At 38.6% G+C, this 22383-nt stretch overlaps 1 protein-coding gene and 1 pseudogene across 8 annotated transcripts in view; one reads left to right on the top strand and one right to left on the bottom strand.

The window, feature by feature from the left end:
- The window catches only part of NRXN1 (neurexin 1), a 1448730-nt gene that overhangs the window by 851846 nt on the left and 574501 nt on the right, over positions 1-22383 (bottom strand). The window lies entirely within an intron of this gene.
- Positions 4569-5302, top strand: LOC118841292 (annotated as a pseudogene).

Below are 22383 nucleotides of genomic sequence, written 5' to 3'. Positions count from 1 at the left end.
AATGAACATTGAAGACAAATCATTACGGAGTTGGGGGCTGTCAGTACTGTGGAAATTTTCTCACTTGAAAGCTTCCTTGATACTCATCTAAATCATTCCTGGAACGACAAGCAGGAGGGGCTGAACTAAGATCTCAGAGGGCAGATACTTTCCTAGAAGGCTGTCTTATTTGAGCATGGATAATTCCTCTTTTTTCCCTGCTCTCATCTTGTATTCTATCTGAAGAAACTCAAGGAGACAGGAAGCCAATTTAGGCTTAGGCTGTCATTAGTATGCTGATAGCTTTCAAATTTATACTACTACTGCATCTGACCCAGATTTCATAATTATCTGACTTTTCCAAAGTAAGGCTGAAATTTAAAGTGAACTGATCATGGTTCAGTTAAAATAACAAGGAGATGGTAGCACAAAGATTCAATAGAATCATACATCCTTTTTGCTTCTTCCATCTGAGGGTCTCAATTAAAAAAGATCGCTTCTTCAGTCCCAAAGAGTCATATATATATATATATATATATATATATATATATATATATATATATATATATATATATATGTATGTATATGTATATACACACACACACATATATATATACACACATATATGTATGTATGTGTGTGTGTGTGTATCTTTTTGTATGGCCTTAATACTGGATTTTATTACTGCCATATAAGGAGTGTGTTGCCTGGCCTCCTTCACAATCTGGTTCTCTTCTACATTTCCCACCATTTCATATTACTCTACTTCATTTGCTCTTTATTCAAATCAAACTAACCTATTAGCTATTTCCCAAACCTCTCATTCTATCTCCTTTCTTCATGACTTTGCATAAGCTGTACCTCCTTCCTACAATGCACTTTCCTCAGCTCCATTGTTTAGATGCTCTAGGTTCCTAGAAGGCTCAGCTCATATAATATCTCCTCCAAGTGGATTCTACTCATGACTGACCCTTCCTCAGAAGTTGGCGTCTTCTGAAATCACTTTGCTTGCTATCTGTGTTCATATTGTATCATTGCAGCAGAATGTAAGGTCTTTGAAGGCCTTTGTATCACCAACACCTCACACTGTGTCATGCACTTAAGAAGTACTTATGGAATTGAAGTAAAGTGATAAGCATTAGTGTGGGATTTGGGTGCTGGATCCAAGTATTGTTTTTCTAAGAACAATTCAAGGTACTGGATTCCACTTCTCTGATACATGGAGATTTGGATAAAACGCATCCTTGTGATTAATAACATTTTGAATTGTTTCCAATCAAGTTTTCATTCCCAGTATAGTTTTCAATAGTGTGGCATTGTTTTTGATTGTCACTAGTTTTTAAACTGATATAGTGAGTTTATAGGAAGGTTGTATCACAACATTCACAAACTCCTTGAATGACAGTATTGGTTAAGGCACTAACAAGTCATACAGTCCAACCCATATCTGACTAAGAATGCCCACTGTAACATACACTACAGTTCTGGTCATCCAGACATTTTTTTAAGATCTTCCCATAAGCTTGAAGACAATGATTATATCATTGTTAAACTCCTACTCTACAGAATAAAAATCCCTAATACCTTCAACTAATATTCATAAGGAAAGGTCTCAAAGCTTTTCATCATCCTAAGCACCCTTCTCTTTAGTTCTTTACTTTTATAAATACTATCTTTTATCTTGGAAACTAAGAATTTTCCTACCAAAGCCTAAAATGCCATCACTTCTTTGACTGCATATCATGCTGTTAAATCACATTGTTTTCAATTAGATCCCCAAATCTTTTTTTCCAGTCATCTTCTTCCTAATCATGCCACCTCTCCCTCTCCTCCTAATTTGTACTTCTAAGGTTAAACACAATTATAAGATTTTACATTTATGGCTACTAAAATGATGAAAATATTTTTTTGGCAGCTAGGTGGCACAGTGGATAGAACTTTAAGCCTGGAATCAAAAAGACTCATCTTCCTGAGTTAAAATCTGGCCTGACACAGTTACTAGCTGTGTGAAAAATCACAAACCTGTCTGCCTCATTTCTTCATCTATAACATGAACTAGAGAAGGAAATGGCAAACCACTCTAGTAGCTTTGCCAAGAAAACCCCAAATGGGGTCAGGAAGAATTGGACATAATTGAAATACAACAACAAAGTATAATCAAAGTTGAGATATTTTTTTGTACGTAGACTACATCATTCAATGTATTAGGTATTCTTCCCAGTATAATAGCACCTGCAAATATAAGTATGACTTCCATAATTTAATGAAAATCATTTGTGTTTTTCCTCTTTTAAAATGGAAGATCCTTGTGACCAAGGATTATTTCTCTTTTGTATTTATATCCCTAGCACTTATCAAAATGACAGACACATTGTAAGCACTTAATAAATTTATTTTTTCATACATCATTGTGAAGGAAAGATTACTAGCCTCACAGCAGTAGAGATTTTCATTTGATTAACCCATTAGCTACTTTCTGGGTTTCAGTCATTTAATAATTTCTGAATCTAACTGATATTTCTCCATCTTGTCCATATAGATACCATGAGAGACTTTTTCAAGTGTTTTTGTTGAAATCTAGGTAACATTTTTATGACATGCTAGTCTGGTAATGCTCCTAAAATAGGAAATGAGATTAGTCTGATAGGACCTACTCTTGATGAAGCCATGCTGGCTCTTTGTGATAACCACTTCCTATTCTAAATGTCCAAAAATATTCTAGAATTTTTCCAGAAATCAAAGTCAAGCTCATTGCTCTATAATTTCTGATACAGTTCTCTCTCTCTCTCTCTCACTCTCTCTCTCTCTCTCTTTCTCTCTCTCAAATTGAAACATTTATCTTCCTTCATCCCTATACCATCTCTCCTATTCTCCAAAATTCTTCAAAAGTCATTGATAATGGTTCAGCAATTGTATTCAATAGATCCTCTTTAGAAACCTGTGATGTAGTTTGATGGGTCTAGTGAACTGATCTCATTACATATGTGCTCTAATGTCATCCCTTTACTCAGTTTTACTTCTCTATTAACTGGAATTTTTTTCTTCTTCTAACTTCTTCATTCTAAAGCCTAATCCCTTTAGTAGATATAATAGAAACAAAATCATAGCAGAATCATTCTGCCTTCTGTTATCTCATCTCCCCAGCTTTGATTCTGATCTCCAGTGGCTGATCCTTGTCAAAACAGTCCACTGTAGGAGAATTTACCTATTTTATCGCACAGATGTATAGTTCAAGTTGGAAAACATTGGTTAATATACAAGATTCTTCACCTGGTATCCAAGAAGTCCATGGATATAGTTCATGGTATCTGTGAACTTGAATGGGGAAAATAAGCTTTATTTTCACTAACCTCTAAATGAAATGCAGCATTGCCTTTAATTATTGAAAAATAATGAGCATCTAGATGGCACGATGGATTGAGTGCTGGACCTGAAGTCAGGAGGAACTGAGTTCACATTCAGCTAGACATTTACTAGCTACGTGACGAGGCTAGTGCCTTTGCACAGCCCTACCTCACTCAAATCAAAATCAATTGCAAGTCATGTCATCATCTCTCTGAGATCACGGTCCTCTTTCAGAACGAAGGACAGACCACAAACACAACAACCCTAGGCAAGTTATTTAATGTCTGTATGTTTCAAATTCATCTGTTAAATGGGATTAATAAGATGTTGAGGTCATGTGACCAACATGATGGAGGATTAGATATTTTCTCTGATCCTCATAACCTCCCAAACCTCTCCAAAATAGAAATCCTGCTCTAAAGACGAAGTAACTTCAGCTGTTTCCAAGTTTTAGGCTATCTAGAACACAAATGAAAAGAAGAAATATGGAGATAATAATAGCACTTGCCCATAAGCATTTTTGTGAGGATAAAATGAGATAATATCTTTAAAGTACTTTGCCAACCTTTAAGCCTTATACAAATGTTAGCTATTATTAGAAGAGGTTATAGGCTTTACTAAAGTACCAAAAGAGTCTGTGGCAGAAAAAAAAGTTAAGAAGCCCTAGCTAATAGGAACAAGCCCTAGCTAATAGGAACCTATTGACAGATGGCTGCTTTTGGTTTTTGTTTTTGTTTTTTATGCTTTTTGTGATTTCATCTGTATGTGGTAGGCAGGCGAAGAGATTTTAGTTAAGCCTTCCATGGAGAGAGGGGCAGTGGAAAAAGATCTTGTACCCTTTGGAAGGACTAGGAACATCTACCTGTACTTCCAAAGAAGTTTCCTCAGATAACAAGGAAGATCTCTCATTCAAGTGAAGTGTAATCCTGCCGAAAGATAAATAGATAATAAAGTAGAAACTCTCTTCCAGTAAATTTGGCATATTTACACTTGAAGTAGCTTTTTCTTAAGCATGAACAATTCAATTCATGCTTTTTTCATCATCTCCTTCTCCCCATTTAAAGCTAAAATGATTGGCTATTTTCTGAAGCCCTTTCTCAGATTTCCTATGCAAATTTCTTCAGAAGCTATACCACACTAAGCATTGATGTTCTTAAAGACTGCTAGATCCAGGACCCCCTTCCCTGACCTCATGTTCATGGGGTGGGGAGGAGGGGGTGTCCTGGGCCTGCTGAGAGGAAAGAATGCCCTCACAGTCTGAAGGCTTGCACTGGGAATTTGGTCATTATGGTCCCATAGTTGATACGTATGTGTCACTTGATTTCTACACTCATCATCCAAAGGGATTTGCTTTCTTCAGTTTGAAGATGTTCATGATGCTGAAGATGCCCTGCATAACTTGGACTGAAAATGGATTTGTGGAGGTCATATCAAAATCCACTTTGCACAAGGAGATCATAAAACACCAAATCAAATGAAAGCGAAGGAAGAGAGAACTGTATGCAACTCTTCTTGCCATGAGGACTATGACAGATATAGGTGATCCAGAAGCCAAAGTTATGAAAGGAGGAGGTCTAGGACTTGTTCTTTTGATTACAACTATAGAAGATCTTATAGTCTTAGAAACAGTAGACCTACTGGAAGACCATACCATCACAGAAGCCATTCAAACAATGATAGATTCAAATGCTGAAACCCACCTTTTCAAGATCTAAATCCAATTCAAGATCACAATCCAAGTCTCAGACCAAGAAAGAAATGAAGGCTAAGTCACATTCTAGGTCTGCATCTCACACCAAAACTAGAGGCACTGCTAAACCAGATTCCAAAACACATTATCAATCAGGGTCAAGATATGAAAAAATAATCAAGGAAAAAAGAACCAGCCACATCCAAATCCAGGTCAAAATCACAGTCTAGGTTTAGGTCAAAATCTAGATCGAGGTCCTGGACTAGTCCAAAGTCCAGTCGCCACTAACAGCATAACATTAATGTTATTAGGCATGTACCATTCATTTACTCATAGTTCAGTTTACTAAATTATTAGGAAGACAAAGTTGCAACAGTGCTTTTTAAAAAAGACAAAAAGCCCCCCCCCAAAAAAAAAACTTTTACTTTTGTCAGTTTTCTCTGTAGCAGGCAATGGTTATTATAATTAAGATGATATGCTGTTGAGAAACCAAAAAAAAAAGAATGCTATATCCATAATTTTTCCTCCTGAATCATGGATGATAATGAGAGCAACATTTTCTTATGATTTGTTCCTTTCAGAGACACATCTGAAACAGTGAAGGGTCAGAGGTTCTTGATGAACAGTTGCTCTGTTCATGAGGTAGGTGATATTAAATGAGAAGAGGACATAGAGTGAAGAGATGACGGTGTGAGATTTAAATTCCATCGCTAATATTTAATTCAATTGAATCAGATCCCACATGTGTTGTACCAGGCATGGTAGTAAGACAAAAATGAAAATGCCCCCCAACCTCAAGGAACTTACATTCTCCTGGAGACAAGCAGGAGGTACACAGAGAAGTAAATACATGTATTTGCAAGGTCAATAGTAAGGCTATACTGAGGGTGAGGCCAGAGCACTAAAGTTTGAAGTAATCAGGAACCTGGAGGGGAGGATGGTCATGTAAGAGGAAGGAAGGGGAACATTCCAGATCTGGCATTCAGCATGGAGGGAGGAGATGAAATATTGTATCAAAAAAAGTCAAGTACCCCAATCTGGCTGAAATACAGAGTGTGTTTATTTGGGGTGGGGGTGGGGGAAAGGGATTGTGAAACTGGTCTGGAAAGTGAGATCGAAGACAAGCTATGAAGAGCTTTAAACAAAGAGTACAATCTTAATCCTAGAGGCATCAGGAAGCTCCTGTAGTTTCTTGAGCAGTAAGAAGATTTCTGACCTGTGAATCTGGCATTTCTGTTTATCAGCTGTGTAGGAGATGGATTAGATAGTGGAAATAAGAGATGCGAAGAAACCAATTAGGAGGCTATTTCAATAGTCCAGGGTAAAGTGATTAGAATTTGAACTAGGATGATGACTGTATGAATGGATGTATGAAGAAGAGCAAATAAGTCAGTTTAGCTGGGGTAAAAAGTGAGAAGGAAGGGGTATAGGAAACAGATTTGTGATTTCATTGGTATAGGGTCCCAGGTAAGGAAACTCCCTCTACCAGTGCAGGTTAACACCTTTTCCACAACTTACAGTCTTGAGTTTCCTATAGCAGTAAGTCTTTAAGTGATTTGCCTAATATCACAGAGCTAGGATATGTCATCAGCTAGACTCAAACCCAGGTCTTCCTGGCTTTGAGGTCAGCCCACCGTCCATTTGTGCCTTGCTTTGTTTATAGAAATGGAATGCTACATACAGAATATATCAAGTTGGCTAATCGGGCTGAAATAGCATTATGATTATATCATTCTGTGATCATAGGCAAGTCACTGAACTACTCCGAATCTCAGCTTTCACATCTGGTAATTATGGGAATGAACATACTTAGGCTCTCTACCTCCTCAGATCTCTGGGATGAAAGATGCTTAAATCAGTATAAAATGTGTCAATCAATAAATCAAATATATCAATTGCTATTATTTCGTATTTCTCCCATGACACAAATTTATAATTCTATAATTCTATAAATCTAATCACATTGTAGTGGTATCTTAAATAAGGCAATAATTGTGGTTATTTAAGAACAGACTTGAGAATAAAGGAAGGATACGCCTTTAGCTGGGGAAAATGTTACTGAAGTAAGTGATATTAGATCAACTTGTAGACAGATAATCGTATTTTGAAATTGCTGCCAAGTGCTGGGCTGGACAACATGGGAACAGGAAGATTCAGCAAGCCAAGGCTTCATTGCTCGTCCCACTGAAGCATTATATAGAGGTTCTCTGTAGGTAAGTGCTTTAGCTATAAAATATACATAGCAGGGTACAGGGACTGGGAGTTCCAGAGCCACCCATGAAATGCTTTCTGTCAGGAAGGAAATGAAATGGTGTCTGCTCATAAACTACCAGTGAATGAGTTGATTTAGAGGCAATGTAAAATACTCTAGTCACAGAATCTAATCATGTTAATTCCAAATACTGTCCTCTGTTCAACAAGGGACATCACTTAGACTGTGACAGCAGTCCCCAAGTTGGATTTACAATTGAGCAGCCACCTGACACCTTGAAAAAGGATGGTCTCGATGTGAGTTTTATGGCTGTCATCCAAAGAGACTGGTATTTTCCATAACAGTATGCTTCCCCCCCAAAAAAAAACAAAACAAAATACTTTTATATTCAGGCAAATATTAAAATTGGAGAAAGAGGCCAATTATAGGTATTTAAATTAAATGATTTTAAGGCTCTTTTTGCATGAGAAGTTTACATGTGAGATTTATTTTTCTCTGGCCTTCACAGCAGTCTTGCAGAAACTACTATGTGGAAATCTTGTGTCTCAGAGGGTGTTTTTCCCACTTAAGTATAAATCTAACCTGTAGAATATGTATATATACACATTGGAGAAACATCTCTCTTTCTTTCTCTCTCTCTCTCTCTCTCTCTCTCTCTCTCTCTCTCTCTCTCTCTCTGTCTCTCTCTCTCTCTTACTCTTTCTCTTACTCTCTCTCTCTCTCTGTGTCCCTTTCTCTCTCTCTTTCTCTCTCTTTTCTCTCTCTCTCTCTCTCTCCTCTGTTTGGCTTTTAAAACCTGCCCTCAACCTATTTTTATTAGCTTTGCTATAATTACTCTCTTTCCCACAAGCTGTGGAGCAGCCAAATTGTACCTCACATTGTCACAGAAGTCCTCTATCTCCCATTTCTGCCTTTGTCCTCACTGTCCCCCATGTCTGAAATGCATGCTTCCTCACATTCACCTTTTAAGAGTCCCTTATTTTCTCCAGCTCAAGAACTGCCATCTACATTAGATTTTTCTGACCCTTCACCCCAAATTCTGGTGGACTCCATACTGTACTATCTTATATTTTTATGTTCATTTTGCAAATGCTTTTATATGTATAAGTTGCTGCCCCAATAGGATGTAAGCTTCTTGAGAGCAAGGGCAATGTAATTTTTTGTCTTTGTATTCCTAGAGACTATGTTTGTACCTAGTACACAGTTGGTACTTAATAAATGCTTGTTGATGGAATATTTTGCAAATGGAGCTATACCTTCAGTGGTATATCTGTGATTTTAAGTGCTAACTTACTAAAATTTTTGGTGCTATTTTCTTCCCTTAAGTGCAGCTCTGCTACTGATAATTTTTGGTGAGATTGTTTGGAAATCTCTTCCAGTCTCATTTTTATACTTTAATAGTACCTTAATTATTCAGTTAAAGTCAGGATCATAGGTTTAGAGTTATAAGAGGCTTTAGAAGTCATCATTTTAGAGATGAGGGAACTAAGTCACAGAGAGATTTAATCATTTGCCTAGGGTCACATAGCTAGTAAGTGTCTGAGGTGGGGGTGGAACCCAGATGTTCATGATTTTAAGACCTGAGCACTACCTGCTTTACCCATTGCCTCTCACAGACTCTGATTGTTAAGAAATGAATGATTCTAAGAGCTGCCACATTTTGGGTAAGATGTGGGTTGTGTTTGTTTTGCTATGACCAGGATGAACAGCAACAGGGGGGAAAAGGCAAGCAAGAAATTTTATCATAATACAGTTTCTATCCCTAATTTGCTACATTATTATTTTTATTATTTTTAGATTTACTTCTATTCCCAATTACCATGAACGATCAAAAACATATTAAAAACTTGCAGATAGACTGTCATGTCAGGATGAGCCTGCTTTAGCAGAGAAAAACTCACCACTACCAGAAGATTAACTACCTGGCCAAATTTTCTCATGATACGGCTCAACTATAAAACAATTTCGCAATTAAAAGAAAAACCAAAAACCTTTGGATCTTTCTCAGTCTCTTACCATTTGCCACCTAATGTCATGGATTGAAAGCACATTCTATCCTTTACAGACATTTTATGGCTTAGCAACATTCACTATGAAACTTTATGTACAACATATAATGCACTTATGATTCTTATTCTAAAAAAGCAATTTTCTCAACAGAGCTATATGCAATCTCTAAGGAGGAGTTTCCTCTATGCTTTGTTCACAAATAGCAGCACGACTAGAAAACAGCAGAAGCAAAGTAACCATAGGGGGATAGCCTTCCTATCTATTTCTGTCTATATTGAACTCATCTTCCTGTGAACAATGCATAATACTAGCTTTGGGTCAACAATATACAGAATCATAGAGAAAAAAAGTCAGACAACTCACTTCACGCAAGCGACAAACACCATTTTGTAAGTCAAAGTTGAAAAGTCTAGAACTTGAATCTTTTATTGGAAATTTTTATTATGTGATAATATCCCCAGTCTTGCCTTAAAGAGCATTGTGTTGAGATTGGGGACATTTGTGCCAAGAGAAATGCAACAATGTACCTGACATTCTATAAATAACATCCCATCCAATATTCCACCAATTTGAAATAATTTTCTTTTTTTTTGATCTTTAAATTTATTTATTTAACATATTTAGTTTTCAGCATTGATTTTCACAAGAGTTTGAATTACAAATTTTCTCCCCATTTCTACCCTCCCCCCACTCCAAGATGGTGTATATTCTGGATGCCCTGTTCCCCAGTCAGCCCTCCCTTTTGTCACCCCACTCCTCTTCCATCCCCTTTTCCCTTCCTTTCTTGTAGGGCAAGATAAATTTCTATGCCCCATTGCCTGTGTATCTTATTTTCTAGTTGCATGCAAAAACTTTTTTTTTTGTTTCTGAACATCTGTTTTTAAAACTTTGAGTTCCAAATTCTCTCCCCTCTTCCCTTCCCACCCACCCTCCCTAACAAGTCAAGCAATTCAACATAGGCCACATGTGTATCATTCTGTATAACCCTTCCACAATACTCATGTTGTGAAAGACTAACTATATTTTGCTCCTTCCCAACCCATTCCCCTTTATTGAATTTTCTCCCTTGACCCTGTTCCCTTTCGAAAGTGTTTCTTTTTGATTACCTCCTCCCCCGTCTGCCCTCCCCTCCATCATCCCCCCTTTTTTTATCTTCTTTCCTCTTCTTTCCTGTGGGGTAAGATATCGAATTGGGTATGTATGGTATTCCCTCCTCAGGCCAAATCTGATGTGAGCAAGATTCACTCATTCCCCCCTCACCTGCCCTCTCCCCTCCTCCCACAGAACTGCTTCCTCTTGCCACCTTTATGTGAGATAATCAACCCCATTCTATCTCTCCCTATCTCCCTCTCTCTATATATTCCTCTCTCATCCATTACTTTGATTTTATTTCTTTTAGATATCTTCCCTTCATCTTCAACTCACCCTGTGTCCGCTCTTTCTCTCTCTCTCTCTCTCTCTCTCTCTCTCTCTCTCTCTCTCTCTCTCTCTGTGTATATATATATATATATATATATGCATAAACATATGTACATATGCATATTCCCTTCAGCTACTCTAATACTGAGGTCTCATGAATCATACACGTCATCTTTCCATGTAGGAATGTAAACAAAACAGTTCAACTTTAGTAAGTCCCTTGCAATTTCTTTTTCTTGTTCTTTTTCTTGATTACCTTTTCATGCTTCTCTTGATTCTTCTGTTTGAAAGCCAAATTTTCTATTCAGCTCTGGTCCTTTCACTGTGAAAGCTTGAAAGTCCTCTATTTTATTGAAAATCCATATTTTGCCTTGGAGCATGATACTCAGTTTTGCTGGGCAGGTGATTCTAGGTTTTAATCCTAGCTCCATTGACCTCTGGAGTATCACATTCCAAGCATTTCGACTTCTTAATGTAGAAGCTGCCAGATCTTGGGTTATTCTGATTGGGTTTCCACAATACTCAAATTGTTTCTTTCTGGCTGCTTGTAATATTTTCTCCTTGATCTGGGAGCTCTGGAATTTGCTGACAATATTCCTAGGAGATTTCTTTTTGGGATGTATTTGAGGAGGCGATTGATGGATTTTTTCAATTTCTATTTTTCCCTGTGGCTCTAGAATATCAGGGCAGTTCTCCTTGATAATTTCTTGAAAGATGATATCTAGGCTCTTTTTTTGATCATGGCTTTCAGGTAGTCCAATAATTTTTAAATTTTCTCTCCTGGATCTATTTTCCAGGTCAGTGGTTTTTCCAATGAGATATTTCACATTGTCTTTCATTTTTTCATTCCTTTTGTTCTGTTTTATAATATCCTGATTTCTCATAAAGTCACTAGCTTCCACTTGCTCCAATCTAATTTTTAAAGTAGTATTTTCTTCAGTGGTCTTTTGGACCTCCTTTTCCATTTGGCTAATTCTGCCTTTCAAGGCATTCTTCTCCTCATTGGCTTTTTGGAGCTCTTTTGCCATTTGAGTTAGTCTGTTTTTTAAGGTGTTGTTTTTTTCAGTGTATTTTTCAGTATTTTTTTGGGTCTTCTTTAGCAAGTCATTGACTTGTTTGTCATGGTTTTCTCACATCCTTTTCATTTCTCTTCCCAATTTTTCCTCTACTTCTCTAACTTGCTTTTCCAAATCCTTTTTGAGTTCTTCCATGGCCTGGGCCAGTTCATGTTTTTCTTGGAGGCTTTTGGTGTAGGTTCTTGCACTTTGTTGACTTATTCAGGCTGTATGTTTTGGTTTTCTGTGTCACCAAAGAAAGAATCCAAAGTCTGAGACTGAATCTGGGTGTGTTTTCGCTGCCTGGCCACATTCCCAACCAACTAACTTGACCCTTGGGTTTTTCAGTGGGGTATGACTGCTTGTACACTAAAGAGTTCTATGTTCCATGTTTGGGGGTATGCCCCAGCTCTGCCACACCAGCACTCCTCCTTCCCCAAGAACCCCCAACCCGGACTGGGCTTAGATCTTCTGCAGGCTGTGCTCTCCTGCTCTGATCCCCCACTTAATTCCTCCTACCAGGTGGGCCTGGGGCCGGAAGCAACTGTAGCTGTAGCTGCCCCACCTCCACTGCCCTAGGGGTGGTGGCCAAACCTCGGCTCCGGCAGCTTTTCCCACTAACCTTCTCCACTGTCTTTGGTGTTTGTGGGTTGAGAAATCTGGTAACTGCCACAGCTCACTGATTCAGGACACCAGGGCCTGCTCCAACCGGCTCCTGGTCTGGTTGGTCTGCACCGCTCACGCCGGGCTCTGCTCTGCTCCGCTCCCAGCTCCCAGCTCCGTGTGGGATAAACCTCACCCAGGGACCATCCAGGCTGTCCTAGGCTGGAGCCCTGCTTCCTTCTGCTGTTTTGTGGGTTCTGCAGTTCTAGAATTGGTTCAGAGCCATTTTTTATAGTTTTTGGAGGGACTCGGTGGGGAGCTCATGCTAGTCCCTGCTTTCCAGCCACCATCTTGGCTCCACCCCCAGAAGTCTTGAAATCATTTTCGATGCTCTTCTAAATACATTTTTGCCAATAGTTGCAAAACTACAGACCTCAGAAATAGTTTCTAGTAGCAACATTTAAAATGCCACAAACTGGTTCACAAAGACAGACTTTCTGTGGTTCAAAATGAGGTTCCAGTCCCTCAACTTACTGAACCCTTAACACAAATATATATCTTCACTCTTCTTTTCAGGCTAGAAAGTTGGATTATTTTAAATTGAAAAATGAGATGTGATTTTGAAGTGTGATTGTAATCCCAAAATAGGATTCTACTTTGCTATATTACATCCTGTAGCAGAATTTATGCATTTTTTTATTATTAGGTGTTTCCTCTCCTCATTCTACTTCTAGGGGAAAATAATACCAACACAGCAAAATGCATACTAGAACTACTCATTTGCTGTGAATTTGCCTTTCTGGAGGTGTTGTTTTACAAAGTTGATAACATTAAGATTTACATGTTCAAAAATTTATAAATCTAAGTCACAGTTATTTGAAGCACAGAGAAAAGAAATGACTTAGCAGCAGCATTTTCTTCACAACAAATTTGACTCATTTTATAGATGAACCACCAAAAGAGTGAACGACTCACCTATGGTTGCACAATTTGTAAATATAGAGTTGAGACACAGAGCCAAGTCTTCTGTTTCATAGTCTAGTACCCTTTTCACCACACAAAGTTCTCTATTCTTGAAAAGATCTGGAATGGAGATAGCAGCCAGAAAGCAGCAAATTGCTTAAGCTCCCCCCACCCTGGATCCCTCCAAACACCTATAAAAATGGCTCTGAACAAATTCTAGAGCTGCAAAACCCATGGAATAGCAAAGGGAAGCAGCTCACTCAGGACAGCCTGGATGGTAGCTGAGAAGGGTCTATCGCACGGAGCTGGGGGCTGAGCAGAGCAGAGCCCAGCATGGGCGGCAGCAGGACCAACCAGACTGGGAGCCAGGCAGAACAGGTATAGCACCCTAAATCAGTGAGCTGTGGCAGGTACCATACTTCTCAACCCACAAATGCCAAAGACAACAGAGAAGGTTAGTGGGAAAAGTTGCTGGGATAAAGTGAAAGGAGTTGGCAGTTGGCCAACACCCTGGGGCAGTGCAGGTGGTACAACTCTGAGGCTGCTTCCAGAGCTACAGCTACAGTTGCCTCTGGGGCCAGGCCCACCTGGTAGGAGGAATTAAGCAGGGGATTAGAGCAGGAGGGCAAAACCTGCTTTGCCCTGCAGGAATCTGGGCCACAATCCTGGTTGGCGGTTCTTGGGGGAGAAAGAATGCTGGTGTGGCAGAGCTTGCGTGCAGAAGTAGCTCTGAAAATAGCAGCACAGCCCCTCAAGCTTGGGACAAAGTACTCTCTAGTCTACAAGCGGTCTTATCCTGACAAAAACTCAAGGCTCAAGTAGTTGGTTGGGAACATGAACAGGCAGCAAAAACAGACTCAGATTCAGACTCGGACTTTGGAATCATTTTTTGGTGACAAAGAAGACGAAAACATACAGCCAGAAGAAATCAACAAGGTCAAAGAGCCTCCAAGAAAATATGAATGGGTCTCAGGCCATGGAAGAACTCAAAAAGGATTTGGAAAAGCAAGTAAGAGAAGTAGAGGAAAAATTGGGAAGAGAGGCGAGAGTGATGCAAGAAAACCATGAAAAACAAGTCAATGACTTGCTAAAGAAGACCCAAAAAAATACTGAAGAAAATAATACCTTAAAAAATAGACTAACTCAAATGGCAAAAGAGCTCCAAAAAGCCAATGAGGAGAAGAATGCCTTGAAAGGCAGAATTAGCTAAATGCAAAAGAAGGTCCAAAAGATCACTGAAGAAAATACTACCTTAAAAATTAGATTGGAGCAAGTGGAAGCTAGTGACTTTATGAGAAATCAAGATATTCTAAAACAGAACCAAAGGAATGAAATAATGGAAGACAATGTCAAATATCTCATTGGAAAAACCACTGACCTGGAAAATAGATCCAGGAGAGATAATTTAAAAATTATTGGACTACCTGAAAGCCATGATCAAAAAAAGAGCCTAGATATCATCTTTCAAGAAATTATCAAGGAGAACTGCCCTGATATTCTAGAGCCACAGCGCAAAATAGAAATTGAAAGAATCCACAGATCACCTCCTCGAAAAGATCCAGAAAAAAAAAAAAACTCCTAGGAATATGGTCACCAAATTCCAGAGTTCCCAGATCAAGGAGAAAATACCGCAAGCATCCAGAAAGAAACAATTTGAGTACTGTGGGACAAAATCAGAATAATCCAATATCTAGCAGCTTCTACATTAAGAGATTGAAGGGCTTGGAATATGATATTCCGGAGGTCAATGGAGCTAGGATTAAAACCAAGAATCACCTACCCAGCAAAACTGAGTATAATGCTCCAAGGCAAAATAGGGATTTTCAGTACTTTCAAGCTTTCTCAGTGAAAAGACCAGAGCTGAATAGAAAATGTGACTTTCAAACACAAGAATCAAGAGAAGCATGAGAAGGTAAACAAGAAAGAGAAATCATAAGGGACTTACTAAAGTTGAACTGTTTTGTTTACATTCCTACATGGAAAGATGATGTATGTAATTCATTTGACCTCAGTATTAGGGTAGGGTACATGTATTATATAGACAGAGGGTACAGGGTGAGTCGGGTGTGAAGGGATGGAATCTAAAAAAATAAAATCAAACTAAGGGATGACAGAGGAATATATTAAGAGAGGGAGAAAGGGAGAGATAGAATGGGGTAAATTATCTCATATAAAAGTGGCAAGAAAAAGTAGTTCATTGGAAAGGAAGAGGGGGCAGGTGAGGGGGAATGAGTGAATCTTGCTCTCATCAGATTTGACATGAGGAGAGAATAACATAAACACTCAATTGGGTATCTTACTCCACAGGAAAGAAGGAGAAGGGATAAAAAGGGTAGATGATGGAAAGGAGGGCAGATAGGGGGAGGAGATAATCAAAAGCAAACACTTTCAAAAAGGGAGAGGTTCAAGGGAGAAAATTGAATAAAGGGGGACAGGATAGGATGGAGCAAAATATAGTCTTTCACAACATGAGTATTGTGGAAGGCGTTTACATAATGATACATGTGTGGCCTATGTTGAATTGCTTGCCTTCTTAGGCATGGTGGGAGGTGAGGGAAGAGGGGAGAGAAATTGGAACTCAAAGTTTTAAAAGCAGATGTTCAAAAAATAGGTATTTTTGCATGCAACTAGGAAATAAGATATACAGGCAATGGGGCATAGAAATCTATCTTGCCCTACAAGAAATTAAGGGAAAAGGGGATGGGGAGGGGAGTGGGGTGACAGAAGGGAGGGCTGACTGGGAATGGGGCAATCAGAATATATGCCATTTTGGGGTGGGGGGAGGTAGAAATGGGGAGAAAATTTGTAATTCGAATCTTGTGGAAATCGATGCTGAAACCTAAAAATATTAAATAAAAAAGAAAAGATCTGGAATGTTCTTCACAGAAATCTCTGAATCATCAGAGAAATATTAAATTTTACTCATTATGGTGTTAGTGGTAAGCACATTTGATAATAAACAAATTCTTTAAGAAGTGATAACATATGAAAATTAATGTATGATGTGCATGTATCTCTCTCTCTCTCTCTCTCTCTCTCTCTCTCTCTCTCTCTCTCTGTCTCTGTATCTATCTATATACCAGGATATTTGATTACATTGAATATCTTATTCCTATACCCATTAAAATTCAAAGACTTTATGGTGAATCAGCCACGTTCACCCCACAATACGTAAAGACACACCTTCAGGTATGCACATGTACACAGATATTATCCAAGGAAAGTCAGTTTAATATCTAGGACAAAAATGATTCAGCTTCCTAGTTTCACACATTTCAATGAACAGGAACACTAACAATATTAGTCACCAATTAAACCTCAAATTAGTACATGCAAAATAATTGCTTCAGAAACTTGGAAGAAAAGCACCCAGAACTCTCCCATCTTTGAATGTGAGAGAAAAGCTGTGTTATTTTTCTTTCTGGTTACCTCAAAGATTCAAATTATTCCAAAAAGCAAAAATAAATGTGGTCTGGTGCTGATATTATCCAATACTTCCATCTTTGGGTGATCACTTAAGATTTGGGAAATTTTAAAAATACAATAAAATTATTTGGGCAATATTCTTTATAAAAAAATTGACTTGATGAGAAAAAAAAGATCATTAGCAAAACAAGCTTTTAGACATCCTCTATGCAACCTGTTCAAATGGATGCTAGATATGGGGGATGATCCAGCTTCCCACCTTTCAGGTATCAATCATGGCCATGGTTCACTTTGCTTAGATGAACTGGGAGTCACCAGCTACAAAACATCGGTAAGATGAAAGACCACTGGGTTTTACCATCTGCCTCACAGACGTGCCCTCTAAACCACCAGGCATCACGAGCTGACTCACTGATATATCCTAAATATCCGTGTGCCTTGCTTGCCGTCTGCCCTACTAATGAACTGTATGTTTTCAATTGCCATGCAGTGAACATCCTATATAGGTTGTCTCTCCCAATTTGAATGTAAGCTCCTTGGGAACAGGTACTATCTTGCTTTTTCTATTTGTATACACAGGGCTTAATACAGTGCCTGGCATACGGTAACAACTTAAAAATGCTTTTCATTCATTCTTCATTCATGTAAATCCTCTGGAAAAAATTTTTTTAAAAAAGAAAGCACTCTAAGGATTGATTATTCAAGCACAAAAATGCCCTTCAAAATGCAAAACATTAAATTTGCTCCCCACAGACACTGTTAAAATAAGGGAAGAGCAGGGGAAGGTTTTTATTTTAAACTCCATTTAAAGAAATTAAGAATAATTATGTGTTTGAATGAAGTGACCATGTACAAGTATATGTCCCAGAATGCTTATCAGCAGAACAAAAATCTTCACACTCTTGGATGGAATAAAAGTCTTTTGTATTCCACTACTCACTAGTATTTCTTCTTTGGTCCATTCTCTTCAAAACTTGTCTAGCTGACAGCTGATGGCCTAATCATACTAAGACTTAAGAATAGCAATTTTCTGAAGGCACAACCTCTGGTCTTCAAATCAAATAATTTTTATAAAAGTAAAAATCACTTAGCACAGGGTCTAGCACATAGTAGGTGCTATATAAATGCTTATTCTTTTCCATTTCACTTCCACTTCTCCACCATGCATATATTTCTTTATTTCTCCTCTTTTTTTCTCTTCTTCTTCCTGTTTTCCCTCTGAAAGTTGTTTCTTTCTCTGGCAGCAACCCAACTGAAGATTGCATTCTTAGTCTGACTAGAGGCCTGGCACACTGCCTGCCAGTTCAATTGTTTTGGTGCTATTTTTTATTGTTTGATTTCTAGATGGAAAGAGCTGCCCTATTAAGCAAAAAGCTGCTGAACCAGGACCAAAGCGGCTCACGTTTTTGGGGTTCTCTCATAGCCATTTGGCTGTCTTCCTTTCCAGCTCTGTTTCTCTTATTTTCCCAGAACTAATGCATTTCAGTTGGCCACTTTCTTGCTTCCTATCAGTTACTATCAGACAGTATATTGCCTTATTCAAGGGCTCTGGTTTTGTCCTATGCCATCAGTGGAGTCCCAATTTTGTCTGATGCTGATGTTGGCTGACTTCCAATTTATTTTGCTACCATTTACTATCAGTCAAACAAATGTCATTGACTAGTCATGTTATTACACTCGTAAGTAAAAGTGACATCTCATCTCCTATCCCTTCTTTTTCCCGAATTGTTTTTTTTTTTTCTTGGTCTTCATTTCTCTGTTTTCAGGATTATTTTTTCCTTCCAAGATAATCACAGTTTTCTATCTCTCCGCTTTCCTCCCTCTCCCCTCTTTCTTACCCTCCCCCCATCACTCCATTTCCCTTCCCACTCTCCTTTCTCTCCTTCCTTCCTTCCTTGTTTCCTTCCTTCTCTTCTTCCTTCCTTCCTTCCTTGTTTCCTTCCTTCCATGTTTCCTTCCTTCCTTCTCAAAGTTATTAAATATTTACAATATATAAAGCAATGTGCTAGCCACTGGTACAAAGTTTGGATAAAATGAGGACCTTATTCTCACAGAGCACACATTTTTATACAGGGATAAAACATAAATGCAGATGATTAAAATGCTCAGTATCGTATATATGAGAAGTGCATTAATGAGCTATGAAGCCAAGACTCTGCTATGTAACTACTGTGATTCTGATTCTATTGTTTTTCTTTTCTTCACTTGACACCAAATTTCTTGTTGGAGTAAATTGGTATTTATGACCACCTTGAGAGGTCGCATGGTATCAGAGGAGAGAGGGCTGATCTTGGAGTCAGGAGGACCTGGGTTCAAGTCTTATCACTGACAGGTGTGAGGCTATGTAACCTTAGACAAATGACTGAACTGCTCAGTGATCAAGACAATGCTAAGATTTTAAGTTGAGTCACTGCATTATAACTGTAGAGAGAATTTCCATACTTGAAGCTTCCTGTACTAACAAACTCACAGTTCTAGACCCAAAAGGCCTGGAACAGCCTAAATATTTTTATCACCCTCTCCTTGCAGCTGGCAAACCAAGAACATGATGTCTTGTGCATATCATTGGTCACCAATTTCTTGTGACCTGGGGTTTTTTTCTTGCAACAAAAGCTTCCCTTGATAAAGGTATTTACTGTATTGGTTCACTGAAATAAAATTTATATTTCTTAGATAGGGGAGGTTTAAAAAACCTTTTTCTTTTTCTTTCCACCACCAACACATATAGTGCTCTAGTCTCTAGTAATTCTCTCTGGAACACCTGTATACTAAAATAGGCCACATGTTACTGAAGGTTATTCCAAACACACAATAATAGCAAAAACTCCTTCCATAATTGCCATGAGTAACAACTATCAGAAATAGAATGAGAATACAATAAAAAAAATTTTTGCTATCTTAGCTATTAGTGAAATCATCACCAAAAAAAGCATTTAATGAATTAAGACTCTTGGACCAAATATACCTTACCCCCTCCCACATCCTCCCGGGCCTGCCCCCCCCCCCCCAAACTCCTGGTGATTGCTAATCCAAAACAACACCAATAACAGAACCACAACAAATAAAAGCCTGATGTGATTAATATTTTCCGGCAAGTGAAGCATTGCTCCCAAGGTTAAAGTTTAGGGCATGCGCCCAATATTTTCCAGAAGTCAGTAAAAAACGTAAGACTCCCAGCTCATAAATATCTTTCTGAAGCAGACTGATAGTCATTCTCTCTGGAGAGGACAAATATGCATTTGTTTTGACTTTTCAAGTTTCTGCTGAAGTCTTTTTACACCCACTTGAGATACGTCACTGGTGACTTTATTCCTGGTGACAGCTCAGTGGGATGGAGCAGTTCTAATGTGGCCAAGGTCACCCAGCTTGGATTCTTGTGGGGACTACCTAGCTTTTGCCCTTACTCTGGCCTGCCATGTTGTAGAAGTGTGACACTGGTTACAAAGAGAACAAGGAGATAGAGAGAGATGAATTTGTATAAATCAATCCCTACTTCTAGGAAAACCATTCAAAGTAAATGCTTCACTGATCCTGAATATCGTAACATACTTCAATAGAGCCACAATCCATTCACTGTTACAGATCATAGCCCATCCGTGCCTTTTTATCCTAACATCCATTTGTCTCATCCACATTTTTCCCTAGTACTTTGAGGTTCACAAAACACTTTCTGCTCAATAGCCCTGTGAGATTGCAAGTACATTTATGAACATTTTACAGATAAGGAAACTGAGGCTCAGAGAGGTTGAATTTATTGGACAGTATCACAAAAGTAACAAGTGTCAGAGGTGGGATTCAATTACTGGTCCCTTGACTCTAGTGTTAGGCTTATTTCTACTAAAAATTCAAACCTCGGGTAACTCTGCCTTTTCTTATTCTACTCACTTGTGCAGGATATCACAGCTTTGCCAAAGGAGTCCACTGAAAATTTATGTTTCTAATCTTATATTCACTTGAAATTCTCTTGTATTTTAAATATAATATAAGCTCCCCCAGGGTAGGGATTGTTCTGTTCTTTGCATTTCTATCCACAGCACCTACCACAGTATCTGGCATATAGGGGAAGCTTAATCAATGCTTGCTCCCTATTACTACCACCATCATCCCAGTCACTGAGGTGCATGTTAGGTGTCATCCTCCACTCCTTATTCTCTCCCCTCCCCCTCCCCCACATCCAGTCCCTTGTCAAATCTTGTTTCTACCTTCATAAAATCTCTCCCATATACCCCTTTACCATACTGATGCAAGCCCACATAAACTCAGGCCTGCACTATTAGATCGTCTGCTGATTGGTTGGACTTCCCTGCCACAAATCTCCCCCTACTCTAATCCATCCTCCACTCAGCTGTAAAATTGATTTTCCTAAAGCAGGAGTCTGACTGTGTCACTCCCCCATCCATTTAATCAGTTACAGTGGCTTCTTATTGACTCTAGGATCAAATGAAAAATCCTTTATTTGGTTTTTAAAGCCCTTCATAACCTAGTCTCTATTTATCTTTATAGTCTTCTTACACTTTACTCCCCAACCCCACATATTTTGTGATTCCGTGATAATGATCTCCTTGCTGTTCCTTGCACAAGACACTCCATCTCCTGACTGAGCATTTTCACAACTGTCCTCCAGGCCTGGAACACTCTCTCCTCATGTCTACCTCCTATTTCTCTGAATTCCTTGAAGTCTCCACTAAATACCACTTTCTGCAAGTCTTAATCCTAGTACCTTCCCTCTGAGATTATTTTCAATTTAGCCAGTAGTAGTTTGTACATAGTGGTTCTCATGTTGTCTCTCCTCCCTTCCCCCTTTTCTTCCCCTCCCCCATTTGCCGCTTCTTAGAATAAGAACTTCTTGAGAGCAGGGATTGTCTTTCTTTTATCCCCCACACTTAGCACAGTGCCTGGTACACAGCAGGCACTTAATAAATGCTAGTTTATTGATTGATTGTTAACTGAGTCCTTGCCACAGTAGCATATGTCATATCCTAGTTATCACACTCTCCACACAGTAGCATATGTCATATCCTAGTTATCACACTCTCCATAGCAGCTGTTCAAAACAGTTTGCTACCTTATTAAACCTTTTATATTACTTTCCCCAACTCCTTCTTAGCAGAACTCCTTGCCTTATACTATAATGGGAAAACAGAGACTATCTGTAATGAGTTTTCTCTTTTCCCTATTCTATACCTCAAAACTTCTTGATATCATGACCCTTCATTCCCTCTTTTGTTTCAGTCTCTGACAAAGAATTGACTTTTCTCTTTATTAAGGGAAATCATCTGTCTTCCTTTGTTTTCAACTTTTCCCTAATATTTTGGTAGCTTAGTCCTTCAAAAGACTGATGGTGATGGCCAAGATGAATGAATAGATTGTGTTTTTGCTTTAGAAGAAATTTGGGAGACTACAGGGAGGGGAAAATAAAACCACATACATCCACAACCACCTACACACATTCACAGAGGAAGGATTTTTATGGAGCCTTCAAATCCCCCAGGCAAAGGGGAGGAGAGGAACTTGAACTCAGTTTCTTCAAATAAACAATGCAAACAGTCCCTAGGCCGGAAAGGGGTGGGAAGATAATGCCTATGCCTGAAGCAGCTCTAGCAGCAGATGACTTTTCTTCCTACTTCCTTATATTTCAATATAATAAATTTATTAATAACAATTATACTCACTCCTTATGA

Source organism: Trichosurus vulpecula, chromosome 3 (assembly GCF_011100635.1).
Source record: "Trichosurus vulpecula isolate mTriVul1 chromosome 3, mTriVul1.pri, whole genome shotgun sequence".
In the NCBI taxonomy this organism is placed as follows: Eukaryota; Metazoa; Chordata; class Mammalia; order Diprotodontia; family Phalangeridae; genus Trichosurus; species Trichosurus vulpecula.
The sequence above is the reverse complement of the archived record's forward strand: the minus strand, read 5'-3'. Positions and strand labels throughout refer to the sequence as shown.